Here is a 16,868-nt window from a genome sequence, read left to right on the forward strand (position 1 = left end):
GAGTTACAGACCATTTTAATGTAGATAGAAAATCTCAGCTCCTTCATCATGTGGCTTTTGAAAGACCAGTCACACCAACAATGAGAGGGTTTTCTATGCATTTAAATATAATGTAATGTTACCCTCCTCTGTTACAAACTGTGTGTTTGCTGTAAAGGCCTGGATAGTGTTTATATAAATAGCTGCTTCCACTCACCATTCAAGTTGAAATCGGGCAATAGGCTATTGTCACAGATTTTACTGCTCTCTGTTCATGATTTTGCAGAAAATTCAATAAAACAGATTTTATCCCAAGGTAAGCTTCACCTCCCAAAGACGTTTTCAGCAAATTTTTCACTCAATACTTTTACAAAATACCAGAAAATATGCTAAAGTTGGTTACAATAATTGAAAGCAGGTGAACACAGGTCAAAAAAAGTGGAAAGTTAAAAAAAATGTTTTAATGAATTGTATAAAAACTGGCATTCATGAAAACAACTCAACTTTGATATTTACACTTGCTGGAATCTAGACCCAAGTGAGCGCTGAAACATCTGTTTTTGAATAAATATCCTGTTTTTTAATATCCTGTTTGTGGAACAAATGTTCTATTTCTATTAATTTTTATCTATTGGCATGTTTTCCCAATAAAGTGAATGCATAAGATAACTGAAGAAATCTATATATATATTTCTTAAAATATACAACTGTGTGCTTGCTCAGAGATCACTAGACAGGAATGAACCAATGAGCAGGTACTAACTTTCACTAGAATAACCATTGTGCTGCTCTAGTCATTGGCTGATGTACCCTAACATGCCAGTGTACCCCTGGTTTGTGTGGAACACTGCAGTTCTTATTAGTCAGAGGTGTTACATTTTGGTATAATCCACTGGCACATATCGCTGAAAAATATCTTATTCATAAATTTATATTATTATTTATTAGTACAGGTATAGGACATGTTATCCAGAATGCTCGGGTTCCTGGGGTTTTCCGGATAAGGCATCTTTCTGTAATTTTGATCTCCATATTTCTCCATTGTTTTGCCTCCAGAAAGGATTAATTATATATTTGGGATCAAGTACAAGGTACTGTTTTACAATTACAGACAACAAGGAAATAAGTAATAAAACTTAGAATTATTTGCATTAAATGGAGTCTATGAGAGAAATAGCCTTCCCTTAATTCTGAACTTTCTGGATAATGGGTTTCTGGATAACAGATGTATTCGTTTATATGAATCGTACTGTCAAGGCATTTATGTCTGCAAGTGCAGTGAGTAAAGTTCAATTTCAAGGACAATCATCATGGTCTTTTTTTTTCACTAATGCAGTGTATTTTCCAGAATTCCAGCATTGTTGCAGTTGCAGGGGGAAGTTGCATTTGACGCAAATGTGGCTGATGCATCAATGATTGCATTGCAAATTGTACACAATTGTGATGAATAACTGAAAATCCGGTTGGAGTCATTTCTGATGTTTGTCATGTGTCAGGGTGCTGAGGAAACCATGGAGTTACCGCCTTGTCCGGAGGTGGTGTAAGTTCCATGGTTCCTGTATGTCAATTGGCACAGCAGTGGTTAATAGTAATGACTGAATCTGTCCTGTTTTGCTTCGCCTAAAAATTCACGAAACAACAGCAAATGTTGCAAAATGGCAAAAAATTTGCGAAACGCTTTTGCCGCGCAATTTGTCGCCCACGCCCATTTTGACACGCCAGCAATTTTTTTTGCAGCACAACTAATTTTTTGGCCGTGAATCTTCCCTGATGTTTCCCCAAACATTTCGCCAATGGCAAAATGCGGAAATTCGTTGCGAATCTATGCCTGGCGACAAAAATTCGCTCATCACTAGTGGTTAAATAGAAGAGGAAGACAACAGCTGCAAGGGGTGCATTTTGACTCAAGTGACTTTAATTAATAGGGTTGTACATGCAACTGACTGTGGGGAAATGTGTGCAAATGCAACTGTACTTGCAGACATAAATGAGCCCTAGTGTTTATTTTTAATATGATTCTATGGGAAATAGCACAGAGTTATGTTGTTTGGATAACAGACCCTATACATTTAATATATATAAGCTATTGCTTCTCCTGTTCAGTGTAACTGAAGGAGTCATGGGTGTTCTTGGTGTTCTACTACTGAGTGCCATTCTCATATCTACCACTAGGGAGCATTTATAGCAATGCGGGTGTAAGGGAGGTGTTATCTTGCTACCTGTCCATTGTTCTGCTGACAGGCTGCTGGGGGGGGGGGAATATAACTCCAACTTGCAGCGCAGCAGTTAAGAGTGACTGAAGTTTATCATAACACATAAGTCACATGACTGAGGGCACCTAGAAAACTAAGACTAGGAGCATGAACATGTCTAGCCACACATCAAATTACAAAATAAATATAAAAAATCTGTTCCCTCGGATTTCAGTGCAGAATTCTGCTGAACAGCACTATAACTGATGCATTTTGTAAAAAAAGATGTTTTCCCGTAATTTTAAGAAAGAACCAAAAGCCAGAGTGAGTCTGAAATGAGAGCAAAGCCTCATACAGGTAAAATAAGCTTGAGACAAACTTGCAGAATGAAAAGTTCTGTTAGCACTATTAGAAGCCAGGGGCTGCGAGGCACTTCTGACAGTGTTATATGGCTTTCTATCAGAACTGCAGGGTACAGTCACACAGTTTCCCTTTGTTTTAGAGATGGCTGCCTTATGAATTCAGAACATTTCTAATAACTATAATACAGTATGCTCATTCAGGTTTTAGGATAACTATTCCTTAGGTGGCATTATTACAGCAAAATCTAGGCAAGGCTAACATGCAACTTCTTTTGTTTCATTAGAGCAGCCATGAAAAGAAAAGAGAATTGCCCAGTGTGGTGATGATATGGTACCCGGCACAACCTGATTTCTAATTAAGGAAATAACCAAGAGTATTCAAGACTATTCACAGACTTATAACAGCTAAATAGGTTTGTGCAGAACCAGTGTGTTGGAAGCGCATGAAAAATAAAAATACAAAATAGTGCAATATGTTTGAAAAGCTAATGAAACTAAAGAGAAAGAGTTGTGCTTATAACTCCAAATGATAACAAAGTGCACATAAAATCCCAAATCGCAGTGTGGTGTAGTTGCACACTCACCAGATGGTAGTTAAGATATGCAGAGGTAAGTGAAATCCACTGTTGATAGAGGTAGGTTCAAGATCTCCATTCAATTTGCAAAAGCAAAAAATAAAACAGAATATAGTGTAATACCCTTTATTAAAAATAGTCTTACTGCAGTACAGGCTACTTACAGCAGCGTTTTTCAACCTGTTGCCTGGTGTGCCGTAGGCAGGGCACCAATGTACTAGGGGGGCACTGCTCTTGGCACCAATGTACTAGGGGGGCACTGCTGCTGGGCACAGAGTTAAATTTTTTAACATTTTCTAATGGTGGTGTGCCTCGTGATTTTTTTCATGAAACAAGTGTGCCTTTGCCCAAAAAAGGTTGAAAGACACTGACTTACAGTATCTGGATAAAAACAAAACGTATCACAAACAGCTCTACGAGTTTCATGTGTCCGCCACGCTTCTTCAGGAGCAATAAAAATGTGATATAAAACCATCATCTTATATTGACAAATCACATGCATAAAATGGAAACCCTGGATATTTAGAAAAAGAGGCATGAGTTCCAATGGTGTTGCAAACGGGGGCAACTGGCAGGGGACATGGTTGTGGTAATAATCTACCCTGCTTCATGCACCACAGGTAACAATTCATAATTCAGTACAGATCAACAAATTAGTGATAGGAAATGATGATGGATCACAGATGGATTAATGATGCTGGAAAAAATGTGTAAAAACTGTGTAAAATTAACAGCAAATTTATAGTGGTATATTTTTCCTCCATTATATTTATGGCATAACTCATTCATGTCAATGGGAAACATTTAAGCAGAATACAAATTCCCATGGTATAAAATGCAGCAAAAAGATGCTGGAGGATCTCCGGTTTTTAAGTAACTTTTATTTTGGCTAGAACATTTTGAATGTAACCACTAGATGGCTAATTTCTCTGCTTTTTGTATTGGGGCATGGGCCTTTGTAGCTTAAAAACAGCACAAACCATTTTCTGGATGTTTCTGTGCTCCAGCCTTAAAGGAAATGTAACACTAATTTTTTTTAAGAGAAAAATCTATTCTACCCTACACCAATAATTGCCCTATCCTGCAAACCACTTAGTATTTTAAATGCTTTAATAGAAAATACCTGTTAAAACTTGGCTTCCTGTCAATTGAACTACGGCGATACAGCGAAGGAAGGAGCTGCATCCACTATGCAACGATCAATTGATCGAGCCTAACTCCTTCCTATACAGAAAGAAGGCTAGGCTCGATCAATCGATCATCGCATAGTGATTGCTGCTCCTTCCTTCGCCATATTGCCGTAGTTCAATTGACAGGAAGCCAAGTTTTAGCAGGTATTTTCTATTAAAGCATTCAAAATACTAAGGGGTTTGCAGGATAGGGCAGTTATTGGTGCAGGGTAGAATAGCTTTTTTACTAAAAAAATGTTAGTGTTACTTTTCCTTTAAAGTTACAAAGAAATCTTAATTATATTAATGTAAAGGGAAGGCTTTTTTGTTTATTTTTCATTTAAAAAAATCTAAAGGTGGCCTTTACTAGACATGGAACTTTTAGCATTTTGACAGTTATGGAGTGTTTGTGATTTACTTGCATCAGATAGGAAGGGAAGCAGGGCTGGAATTAGGGGAAGGCAGAAGAGGCACATGCCTTGAATGCAGTATTGGGGTGGTGGGACACTAGGCCCTAGGCATGTACTCCTTGTGCTAGTCGATCCCCTATAGTTCCAGCTGTGTGAATAATTGCAGGAAGCCTTATCTTTTATCTGTACTGAATGGAAGTGTTGAAGGCAGTGAGAGGAGGCAAGTGATATTGCTGCCTTACAAATACTGCTTGGCCCGGCTCTGGAGGAAAGTACCAAAGAGGATGTTACCTCGTAACCTTGTTCTTGAACATTCCTATTGGGTTTGATTCAATGATTTTTCTGTGGACTATGGAGATCCAGAAAGTTCATAGACAGATAGGGTCGCTGACCCTTCAGAGAGAGCTGTTGGGCTGAAGCCTGCCTAGCAATATACAACCATGTAAAACTACTAATGTCTTGGCAACCATTTAAAATAGAAAAAGAATGTAAAAAACAGGCGACTTTGAATGCGTTTACGCTAATTCATATTTTGGGGTTAAGAAACCTCAGAATTTGGCAAAACAAATGTTAGAATGAATACTTTCCCTAGGCTAATGTACTTGTTTCAGAATATAAATGTGCGTGTGTGGCCTTTCCACTTAGTGAGTTCCTTCCATAGTTTAAAACCATTACATCAAGAACTACAAATGCACATTTGGAATAATGAGTTTAAAAAATGGCTGTGGGGGAATGGGCTGGATTAACTCTTTTTCCCTTTTCTGTTTCTTCTCTTTTGTGCCAGGTGCTCTCTGCAATGCTGACATTTGATAGGGGGAGCTGATAATCAAAGCAGGCCTGGTACTAGGTCTGGTATTTATCTGAAAGAGTCTGAAATCAGTCTGGTATATATCTGGAGGGGTGTCTGAATATCTACGTCTGGCTCTGCTGGTATTTATCCGGAAGGTGGAAAATATGAAAATACACATAGAGTGATAACAGCAGTTAAAATACCTAACAATAGCAATTGCACTCGTAAAAACATTTAATGATTGCAAAAACATATGTACAAAAAATGAATATCATACAAAAAGGACAGGGGTGTATAGTGCTCCATGATCTCTAAACTACTCCCTACTGTCATGTTTTACACCACTGGGTGCCTCATTAAAGAGTGTCTTCCCCCTAAAGTTATATTTGATATATAGGATCAGGTGTAAGTAGTGTTGTCACCTGGTCAGTAAAAATGATGCTTAATGCCAATAATATTAACAGGAAAGATAAATATATAGGAAAGTGGTATTTTTCTCCAGAAAAGTTGTCAGCCGTAGGTGCAAGGCAGAGAAGGAAAGCAGGCAAAGTTGGTGTAACAGGTTATACTTGGGGAAGAAAGTCAGTGCTTACACTTAATTTTGTTCCTGTTGTCAAGACCTCTAATTGATGGGTGTCCAACGGAATGACTGACTAACAGTGGGTACACATGCAATCCCCGACCCTAACTCATCCTCTCCCGACTCAGACCCGTCCCAAATCAGCATGCTGCAATGTCTTATACAGCAGAGTCCAACCCCCTCCATGTCCAAAGTCACCAGGGACAGGGCAGGAACATCTATAGCCGAGTCAGAGGAGTCCACAAGGACTGAGGCTCCCTGAGTGTTCTCCCTGGCTCCCTGAGTGTTTGACACTGGCCATGTTACCCAAGTAAATAGCATATGCTACTTAGCAATACTGGCTATTTGTAAGCACTGGAAAATAGTGCAAAACAATTCACGTGTGTCAATGTGGAGGTCAACTCCACTAGAAACAATTGACATTTTAAATGCAATTATACCACAAAATATACGTCTATATCTATCTATCTATCCAACACAAAGCCTGTGGTGAAACCCTCTCATGGTTTGGTCAGTGCAGTGGTACTGGGACACACAAGATTTAGGGGGCCCAATGAACCCCAAGATAGGGCAATTTTTATTTACAGTAAATGTTTTAAAACTGAAGCACAGTCCAGATCATTCTCTTGCAGTGGGGCTTCTGCATATCACAAGGAAACCCTAATAAGATATGAGATTGTTTTCTTTGCAGACTGCGGGTAGGCAGTAAGTGAGGATATCACCACTGGGGCTAAGCATGATCATTAGGTCTGCTTGTTGGAGGAAGTATTGGAAATTTTATTCAGGGGGACATGTGGAAATCTGCAAACATATTCACTGTAATCTAAAATCATATCCTTATAACAAAAGAAACACACAGACATTTGAAACCTGTGGATATAACATTAGGGGTGGGAACAAGTATAAAAACGCTTTGATTAAACTGGGTGGCCATCTAGGCAATAATTTTAATAAAAGCACTGAGTATTAACACGTGTAGTTATTCAATTAGCCATTTCCTCCGGGGACTATTCTGTGGTGCCAACATTTCCTTTTCTTCATGGCACATGGCCACCTTGTTTAGGATTAATTAGGGAATACAAAAAAATTGATATAAATCACTGAGTGTAGCAAACGTGCTCATAAATGTGAGACGGCTTATTATCAAAAACCGTGGCTCCTTTATGTTACATGCACTTAATTATACACCTCTAGTCATTCTGCAATAAAACTCCTCCCAAACAAAAGAAGATCACAGTATGGGGGGAGATGAGATGGAGAGCAAATAAAAGCTAGAGAAAGGGAAAAAAATGCTGGTAGTATTGGCAGGGGGAGGCTTGGGTTCAAGAAAACTAAAAATGTACAAAAGAAAGAGAAAAAGTTAATTGGAAAAGAAAGGAAGATGGGATGAAAGAACAAAACAGAAAGGGTTATAATGAGAAATAAGGTTAAACAGAAAAATGGTATTTATAATGTGAATCATTTTCAGAGTAGTCAGTTGGATTTTATCTGTCATTCTGTATGTTTCTCATCTACAAAATGCACCAAAATTCAGCTTAAATAGTGTAAGAAACAGATAATTGGTAGGTACATATTTCTGCAAGTAAGAATTTCACATGGTGTTCCTGTGAGTAGAGCTCAGCAGGTGTAAGTAAAAAAAAAAAAAAAAAGCCCCCCCCCCCATATGTAATAAAAGCCACTAAGTTTACGCAGGTACGACAACTCATAGCCAATAGTGATCAGCAAATGCTTCCTGCTGATTGGTTGCTATGGGTTCCTGCTCCTGGGCAAACTTAGTGCCTTTTATTACATAACCCCTCTTGTGTTTTATAACAAAGGAATAGGAAAAGTTTCTCGGAAATAGGTTTTAATGCCCAAGGGAATCTTCCATCCCTGAGCGCCCCCCTTTCCACACTGCTTGTCCATGTGCTCTTGGCCATTGAGAAGTGCAAGTTGGGGAGCAGCCGCCCTATAGCAGTAGGTAAGGACATGGTCTGCATGTGACAGAGTTTTATCCTGCATAAAGTGCCGAGCAGCCAGACTGGGAAAGCAGTGCTGCCAGGATGAGCACTACGGGGCATGCTCTTGCCCGGGTCTTGGTAAATAAGCTATATGGATTAGAAGGACAGGATAATGGATTGCATTTGGTCTAATAGACTATAGGGTTGATTCACTAAAGGTCGATAAGCGGTATCGCATGCTTTTTTGCGCTAAAATTACTGGGGGAAAAAACGTGCGATTCGCAAAATTATTATCGCATGCGTTAAGTCGCATATCGCGCACAACCGAATGCAATCATTTGAACGCATTGCGTTAATTCTCGTGCAGAAATAATACTAACGCATGATTCACAAATATTTTGATGCGCTAAATATCGCATTAGTCTATGCGAAAATTAACACCTACTTGGGGCAGGCGGTAATTATAGAAAAGTACAGTTAATGAGCTTTTGGCAACACAATATGGACTTTGCAGTGTGATTTGGCCCTAGAGTGATGCAGCCTCCAGTTTGCAGGGAAATGGTCATTTTCAGAACAGTAGTTTTCCAAAGTAATACTGTGTATGGCTAATATGGCGTGCGTTTTTTTGCACGCAGTGACAATTTGTGCGCGCTGCATTAATTAGTGTGCATTGCATCAAATACCGCATGAAAATAGTCTTTGCGACTTAAATAACGCAAACAGCATCGCGTCTAAATTAACACAAGTATCCTTTTTGTGAATCATGCGTTGACGCGATAAAATTTTTAACGCATGCTATAAATAGCGCTAGTTTTAATGCACCTTAGTGAACCAACACCTTAGTTAAGCAAATTGTGAGAAAAAGAGTCGCTCATTTGGTGACCTCGCCCAAAGAACGAATTCAAAATGTGTAAATTTAAATCAGGCAGCTTCTTGGGTTATATCTTCCAAGGTGCTAAACACCCCATTGTACAGGTAGCATGCAGGCAGCTACCAGGACCCTCCGTTGTGGCTCTCCTTTCAGGTCCCCTTGGGACCCATTTGCCACGCTGTTGCCAAAACAAATGCTCTGCATCTATATATACTCTATAGGCAAACTGATCATTGTGATAGTGACTGATCTACAAAGTTTGTTTACAGAGGAAATGTTTCTGTCAAATACTCCAGATACAGCAACAATGTATCCCAGGAAATAGGTTGTGATTTAATCCCAAAGCACAGAATGCACATTATCCTGACCTAAACCACCAGTGCAATTGCGCTGCACCTATTGCTTTTGCATTCAATATTACTGGCCCAAAATTACCACACCTGCGAGTACATTTTATCACACATTAACCAGAGTGGCGCAGAAGTCCGCCTGGCATAATTACTAGTGTTGCACATAATGTTTGCACCTGATTCTGAGGCACAAGTGTGCTGCACCTATTGATGCAGGTTGCAAAGAGAACCCTGAAGCTACCACTTGGTCAGGAGCAGGAGCGCCAGGGTTCCCCTTCATCAATAGGCACAGCAGCACTGGAGTCAGAACTGAAGGCAGGAAGGACGGAGCAGCACAGAGTGCAGCTATTGTTTTTACACACAACTGACTGCGGGGAAATTGCAAGCACCACAACTGCACTTGCAGATGTAAATGAGCCCAATTAAAACAATCTTAGCCATGCATTAGGGAAAAGCAGTCAAAATATATTGTATGCATTGCTTTTTATGCATACATAATGCAATACACATTCAAGACCCCCTGAACATGTATTGCACAGCTTACAAAGTAAATATGCCATTTAATGAAAAGCCGATTTCATTCCATTATTTTACCCCCTCCCCCCCCCTTTTTTTTAAACACTTTTGGGTTTTACAAGAAAAGGGTTAAATGTGGATTTTTAGGCCTTGAGCTCTATATTTTAATGTAATATAAACTGGATTTACCTAACTCACTCTTACTGATGGATCTACATTTTATATCTGAGGCACACCCAGACCATACAAGCAATTTAGATCTTGAAAGCAATGCCCATTCCTCCATGAGAGTCCCCATCCACTGGCTTGTAAACCATGTAATTACATTTGTTTTATGGGAAATATTTCAAAAGAAGTTGTGTTTATTCATCCATAAAGATAATCCAACATTGTATTTTTAAGATTTTGAACAGTTTATTAGATAAATAAATTAGAGGTTAGCAACCCTTCATCAACCTTAACTCAATACCGGCCTTGGAGGCCCAGCTTTGGGTCAGGGTCCCCTTTATCTTACAGATACTGGAAAATATTGGTATGTCTATTATTACTAGAATATATAGGGAAGCAAATACGTTTAATCCCAAATATTACCCAAACTTATCATGAAGCTGGGATTTCAAGTGTATCTAGAAGGGCAAATAAGTGTTCTCTTCAATTATCAACCAAATAACTTAAAGGACAAGTCAAGCCTCCTTAATATGACCACCAATTTGGTGATCCCTTTTTGCCCATCTGAAACAGTCTGGAGCTTTTGTGCATAAGATCTTACTTTGAGAATCCGAAAGTGAAAATTATAAGTGATTGCTCCATTACGGCCGCCATATTCTATGCCATGATGCATGTGCAAACTTTACCCGCAATCGCTAGCCAAGTCAACGGATTGTGACACTTGAGACCTTTTAAGAGGATGACTATGCTTCTGGATAATGGTGTCTTATTAAGAATAACCTTGAGCACTTTTGACTTCAGTAAAAGCCTTCTTATATTACATTCTTCATTAGGGTTGCCATGTCCTTTACGCCCTCTGTCTTTCGCTGCGAATCCTTGCCTGGCAAAATAATTAGCTCATCAATACTCCCAATGTTTAACATTGTCTCAATTTAAACAAAGAAATTTGGGGGTTTTATCTTGCCAAAGAAATGTAGATATAATTTGGTCCCATTTGAGTATTTTAATAGGAGAGGAAGGTTTAGCAAAGGGTAATGTAACCATTTATTGCAGAAGGGTAAATAGGTGTTCTATTCAATTATTAACCAAATAACTTAAAGGACAAGTCAAGCCTCCTTAATATGACTTCACCAATTTGGTGATCCCTTTTTGCCCATCTGAAACAGTATGGAGCTTTTGTGCATAAGATCTTACTTTGAGAATCCGAAAGTGAAAATTATGAGCGATTCCTCCATTACGGCCACCATATTCTATGCCTTTTAAGAGGATGACTATGCTTCTGGATAATGGTGTCTTTTTAAGAATAACCTTGAGCACTTTTGACTTCAGTAAAAGTAGCCTTTTTATATTACATTCTTTATTAGGGTTGCCATATCCTTTACGCCCTCTGCCACTGCTTCATGCCCCCACATTAGACAGTTTGACAAATAACAGTAACACAACAAGAAAATACAATCAATCAAAATAATGAGTAATGGAGAAGAAAGAGCAGCGTTAACATGAGCATATAAACAGGATAACATATCAAAATGAACTGTATATAAACCATGTCCCAAGCTGAATATCTACTTTCTCTCTGCATTAGCTAAAAGAAAGTAAACATTAGATAGAATGTGGAACATTAACACATTTTCTCCTAGGGTTAGGCATAACTGTAGATTCTTTATGTAAGTCAAGTAGGGCAAATTGTGGGAAAATTTGGAAACTATAGTTTAGTATTGCCACATATAATGGAAAATAGAAATAACCTTTCTTTACATTTAGGACAAATAGAATAAGTTGAACCATCTGTATTTCTTAAATAATTCAACTTATAGCTCAAGTGGACAAGCCTGTAGTGTTCCCTCCAATTTTCACACTGAATATGGTTGTTGTAATTTTTAGGGGATATTAAATGCTGAGGGGAAACATCAATATCAAGAGGAGGAGAACACTCTTAAAATGGGTCAAATTAGAACCCTCTTTGACATTTGAAATTCTATTTGAGGAGGGTTCCTTTGCAATTTTCAGCATAGATTTACACAAAGAATGTTAGTCAATAGCAATAGTTGCCTTGTGATGAAGTAGTTCAAGTCCAAATAAAATTTTTTAAATGTGTTAGTCTATAACATTTATTGAGATTATATTCGACTTTATGAGTTCCCAAGAGAGGATTTCCAGATTCAGCATCTACAATTTGTTGGTATTTGGAAAATGCCTTTCATTCTCCAATAGGGAATGAAATTTAGTAAAAAAAAAAAAAAAAACTCAGATCAAAAAATAATTTAAGTTTAAAAAGAATTCCATGTGGCAAAAGTGTCTCTATATAGAATATTTTTCAGCATGAAAACTATAGGCCTGTTAGTCTGACATCAGTGGTAGGAAAGCTTTTGGAAGGGGTAATAAGGGATAGGGTACTTAAATACATTGCAGTTCACAATACTATAAGTTTTTGCCAGCATGGTTTTATGCGTAACAGATCTTGCCAGACTAATCGAATTGCCTTACCTTATGAGAAGATGAGCAGGAAGCTTGATGCTGGAATGGCAGTGGATGTCAGTGGATACTAAATTGTGCAAAACTATAAGTTCCATGCTGCCAGAATGATTTGATAAAATTGGAAAACTGGGCAGCAAAATAGAAAATAAGATTCAATGTTGACAAGTGCAAAGTTATGCACTTTGGTAGAAATAATATAAACGCAAACTATCTACTAAATGGTAGTTTGTTGGGGGTTTCCTTAATGGAGAAGGATCTAGGGTTTTTTGTAGATAATAAATTGTCTAGTTCCAGGCAGTGTCATTCTGTGGCTACTAAAGCAAATAAAGTGCTGTCTTGTATAAAGAAGGGCATTGACTTAAGGCAGTGGTCCCCAACCAGTGGCTTGAAAGCAACATGTTGCTCCCCAACCCCTTGGATGTTGCTCTCACTGCCCCCAAACCAGGTAGTTACTTTTTAATTCCTGACTTAGTGGCAAGTTTTGGTTGAATAAAAACAAGATTTACTACCAAATAAAGCCTCCTGGAGGCGGATAGTGTGCATAGAGGCCCCTAATAGCCAATCTTAGCCCCTATTTGGCACCTCCATGAACTTTTATGATGCTTGTGTTGCTCTCCAAGTTTTTTTACATTTGACTGTGGCTCACGAGTAAGAAAGGTTGGGGATCCCTGACTTAAGGGATGCGGTGCAGTTTTGGGCTCCAGTCCTTAAGAAGGATATTAATGAGCTGGAGAGAGTGCAGAGACTGCAACTAAACTGGTTAAGGGGATGGAAGATTTAAGCTATGAGGTTAGACTGTCGAGGTTGGGGTTGTTTTCTCTGGAAAAGAGGCGCTTGTGAGGGGACATGATTACTCTGTACAAGTACATTAGAGGGGATTGTAGGCAAATAGGGGTTGTTTTGTTTCCCATAAAAAAGACCAGAGCACCAGAGGCCACCCCTTTAGATTAGAGGAACAGAACTTTCATTTGAAGCAGCGTAGGTGGTTTTTCACGGTGAGGGCAGTGAGGCTCTGGAATGCCCTTCCTAGAGATGTGGTAATGGCAGATTCTGTTAATGCCTTTAAGAGGGGCCTGGATGAGTTTTTGAACAAGCAGAATATCCAAGGTTATTGTGATACTAATATCTACAGTTAGTATTAAAGTTTGTATAAGGTTTATGTATGAGTGGGTTTACTTGGAAGGGTTAATTTTTATGGAAGGTCTTTTTTTCAACCTAATGTAACTATTAACTATGAAAATGTCCCCATTTTTTTGTGTAAATAAGTAGTTCTGTTATCCCATACCTAAAAAGGATTCTAAATTTAGATTGATGTAGGTTTCTTTTTCGGAGATCCATTCAATAATGCATCTACTAATTAAGGTTAAATTAGTTTAGAAATTAGGAAGGTTAAAGCATCCCGGGTTGCTTCTCCAAAAAAATTCCCAAAACTCTGGAAAAATTTCCAAAATGGTGAAAAATTTGGCGAAATGCGGGTGCTGCGTGTCTATTTTTATACGACTGCGCCTATTTTGGATGCAACCACGGATTTTCATGTGAAATTTAGTGGAAGTTTCACAAAACAATTCGCCAATGCCGAACTGCGGAAATTCGCTGCGAATCCATGCCTGGCAAAATAATTAGCTCATAAATACTCCCAATGTTTAACATTGTCTCAATTAAAACAAAGAAATTTGTAGTTTTTTTATCTTGCCAAAGAAATGTAAATAGAATTTGGTCTAATTCCAGTATTTTAATAAGAGAAGAAGGTTTAGCAAAGAGTATGCAATTTTTGGGAAAATTAGCATTTTAAAGAATGCAACTCTAGCTATGAGGTTGAGCAGCCAATGTAACCATTTATTGCAAAGAGACTCCGTAAGTTTGATCAGTTCCCCCTCTAATAACACAAGTGTCCCACAGTAAAGAGAAATCATAATTGTTTAACACGTTAATGAAATCCGGTCTTTCGGACAAGGCTGATGGGAAATTGCAAGCAATGTAGGATTTACATGAAGGAATTGATTTTAATTTTATCATTACAGGAGCATGATCAGAGAGACCAATCTCACCGATGTCTGCAGAAAAATGTAATATTGAGGATGTCGATGGAGGTGAACAAATAATCTATCCTGGTTCCAATACTTCAAGCATGAGAGAAATAAGTAAAATCTACTTCCATGAGGTGAATGGTTCTCGAAGTATCCAACAAGTTTGTATTTGGTTTCTGACCAGGACAACATCTGTCAAAGGATTTGTCTCATTAAAGTTTCCACCAACAATGAGCTTTTTAGAGAGTGAGGTAATTTTTGTATTAACATAGAGTATAAACTCTTCTTCATTGTTATTGGGAGCATAAATACATAAATATGTTATTTATGAGAACTTCAGTGAGAATGAACCTTTCCTGTTTGCCTTTTTATGAGGTAATTATCTGAACATTAAAAGATACAGGAGACAAAATAATTCTTAGTTCACTAGATTCCTGGTAAGAAGGGTTGGTCTCCTATAACATGGCTACATCAATCTTAAGCTTTTTAATGCGTAGAAAAGGTGAAAACTAAGTAAGCTTTATCAGAAAGGTCTATGTTAATACAGCCATAAGCACTCACAGAAACGCTGCACTGAGTCCTCTATCAAAGGAAAGATAAGATTTATTTTCTTCTTTTTTTGTACACATGTTCTTTGGTATCAGACTTCCTGCTTTCAGAAAAAATCCTTCAGGACACAGGCATGAGTCTGCTCAGATTGCTCCTCCCCCCCCCTCCCTTCTCCCTCACCCATCAGAATTTGTACCCCCTCCCAACTGTACTGTGTAATTTTAGCTACCAGCAGCTAGAGCTACAGCACGGATGCTACTGAGACCACACTAAAATGGCAGCTGCTATCATAAACAAAGAGGGAGATTCTAGGGCTGTTTACTCAGGTATGGTAAAGCATTCTAGCACTATTGTGGCTAATCTATTGGCAGTAAAATATCAAAATGCCTTTCTTTCTCCTTTAATACCCCAAAGATTTTTTTTTACTTTTGGTAGGAGTTAAATCCATTAATGTCCCAAGTTATGACTATTCATTTAGAATGAAAAAGAAGAAACTTAGCAATGCCTGAAACTCATACTTTATATACTGTAATAAGAGCTTATTTTTGTCAGACAGAGAGAGATAATATCTAAAGTAAAAGGGAAAAGAAAAAAAAAACCAAAACACATGAAATCAATAAACCAAAAATTCAGAATAAAAATAAACATGCCGGAAAAAAGAAAAAAGTTTTTTTTTCCTTAAAAGGAAGGAGGCAAAAACACTTAGACTTCTTACTAAGAAAAGTAACCAGGATATATGGCAAAATGTAAAAATTGGTGGATCATAGGACCTTGTTGGATAGAAGGTGGTAGTCTAAGAACTTTGCTATAACAGCTCTGAGTTTAGAAGTCATGTTTTCTCGAGGAGGGCCCAAACTTGTTCAGTTTTAATGTTTGGAAGGTTATCCTGGATTTGTAAGATCTTAGGTATTGTTTTAGTAATAAGGATAATCCCTGCTTCTGTGTAAGATTCCAGTAAATAAATCTGAGGTTATTGCTTTTTTTCTACAGTATTTTCCAAGTCATTCCCTTTAAGTTGTAAATCTGAGGTTTTCCTTTACAGCGTTTCCAAATGTTTAGAGGTAGAAATTGAATCAGCTTGGACTTATAAAATGGCTTCTTGAAGATCCTTAAATGAGAAGGAAAGGTTATTTTGGCATTTTACTGCCAATAGATTTGCCACATTAGTGCCACCTAGAACACTATATTTATTTTGCAGAAAGCTTTACCATACCTCAGTAAACAGCCCTAGAAGCTTGCTCTGTTTGATTAAGACAGCAGTTGCCATTTTTGTGTGGTCTCAGTAGCTTCCATATTGGAGCTCTCTGGGCTGATAGCTCAGATCACAGGAGAAGAAAGAGGAGAGAGCTGTGCAGACTCCGGCCCTGGGAGGATGTCCGATACTGGAGTACATGTGTACACAAAAGAAGACATGAAATCCTGTGTTTCTTTTAATAGAGGACTCAGTGCAGCTTTTCTGCGAGTGCTTATGGATGTATTTACATAGAATAGTGTCGGAATTTTTGTGGCCTACATAGTGGAGGCCGATAATGGAAGCCGGTTTTGACCACTCCCTTTTTTTTTTTTTTTTTAAACTGCACCCACTTCAAACCACACCCATGCTATCACAAGAGTTTTTAAGACGATACCCACATTAACGGTGGTAGCGCAGCAAAAAAACAAAATTGTTGGTGCTCACTGTAAGGATATCACCCTTTATTCATATGTGAAAGAATTATGATTACTCTGTACAAGTACATTAGAGGGAATTATAGGCAGATAGGGGGTGTTCTTTTTTTCCCCATAAAAACAATCAACGCACCACGGAGCTTCCATTTGAAGCAGCATAGGTGGTTTTTCACGGTGAGGGCAGTGAGGTTGTGGAATGAGATGTGGTAATGGCAGATTCTGTTAATGCCTTTAAGAGGGGCCT

Source organism: Xenopus tropicalis, chromosome 4 (assembly GCF_000004195.4).
Source record: "Xenopus tropicalis strain Nigerian chromosome 4, UCB_Xtro_10.0, whole genome shotgun sequence".
In the NCBI taxonomy this organism is placed as follows: Eukaryota; Metazoa; Chordata; class Amphibia; order Anura; family Pipidae; genus Xenopus; species Xenopus tropicalis.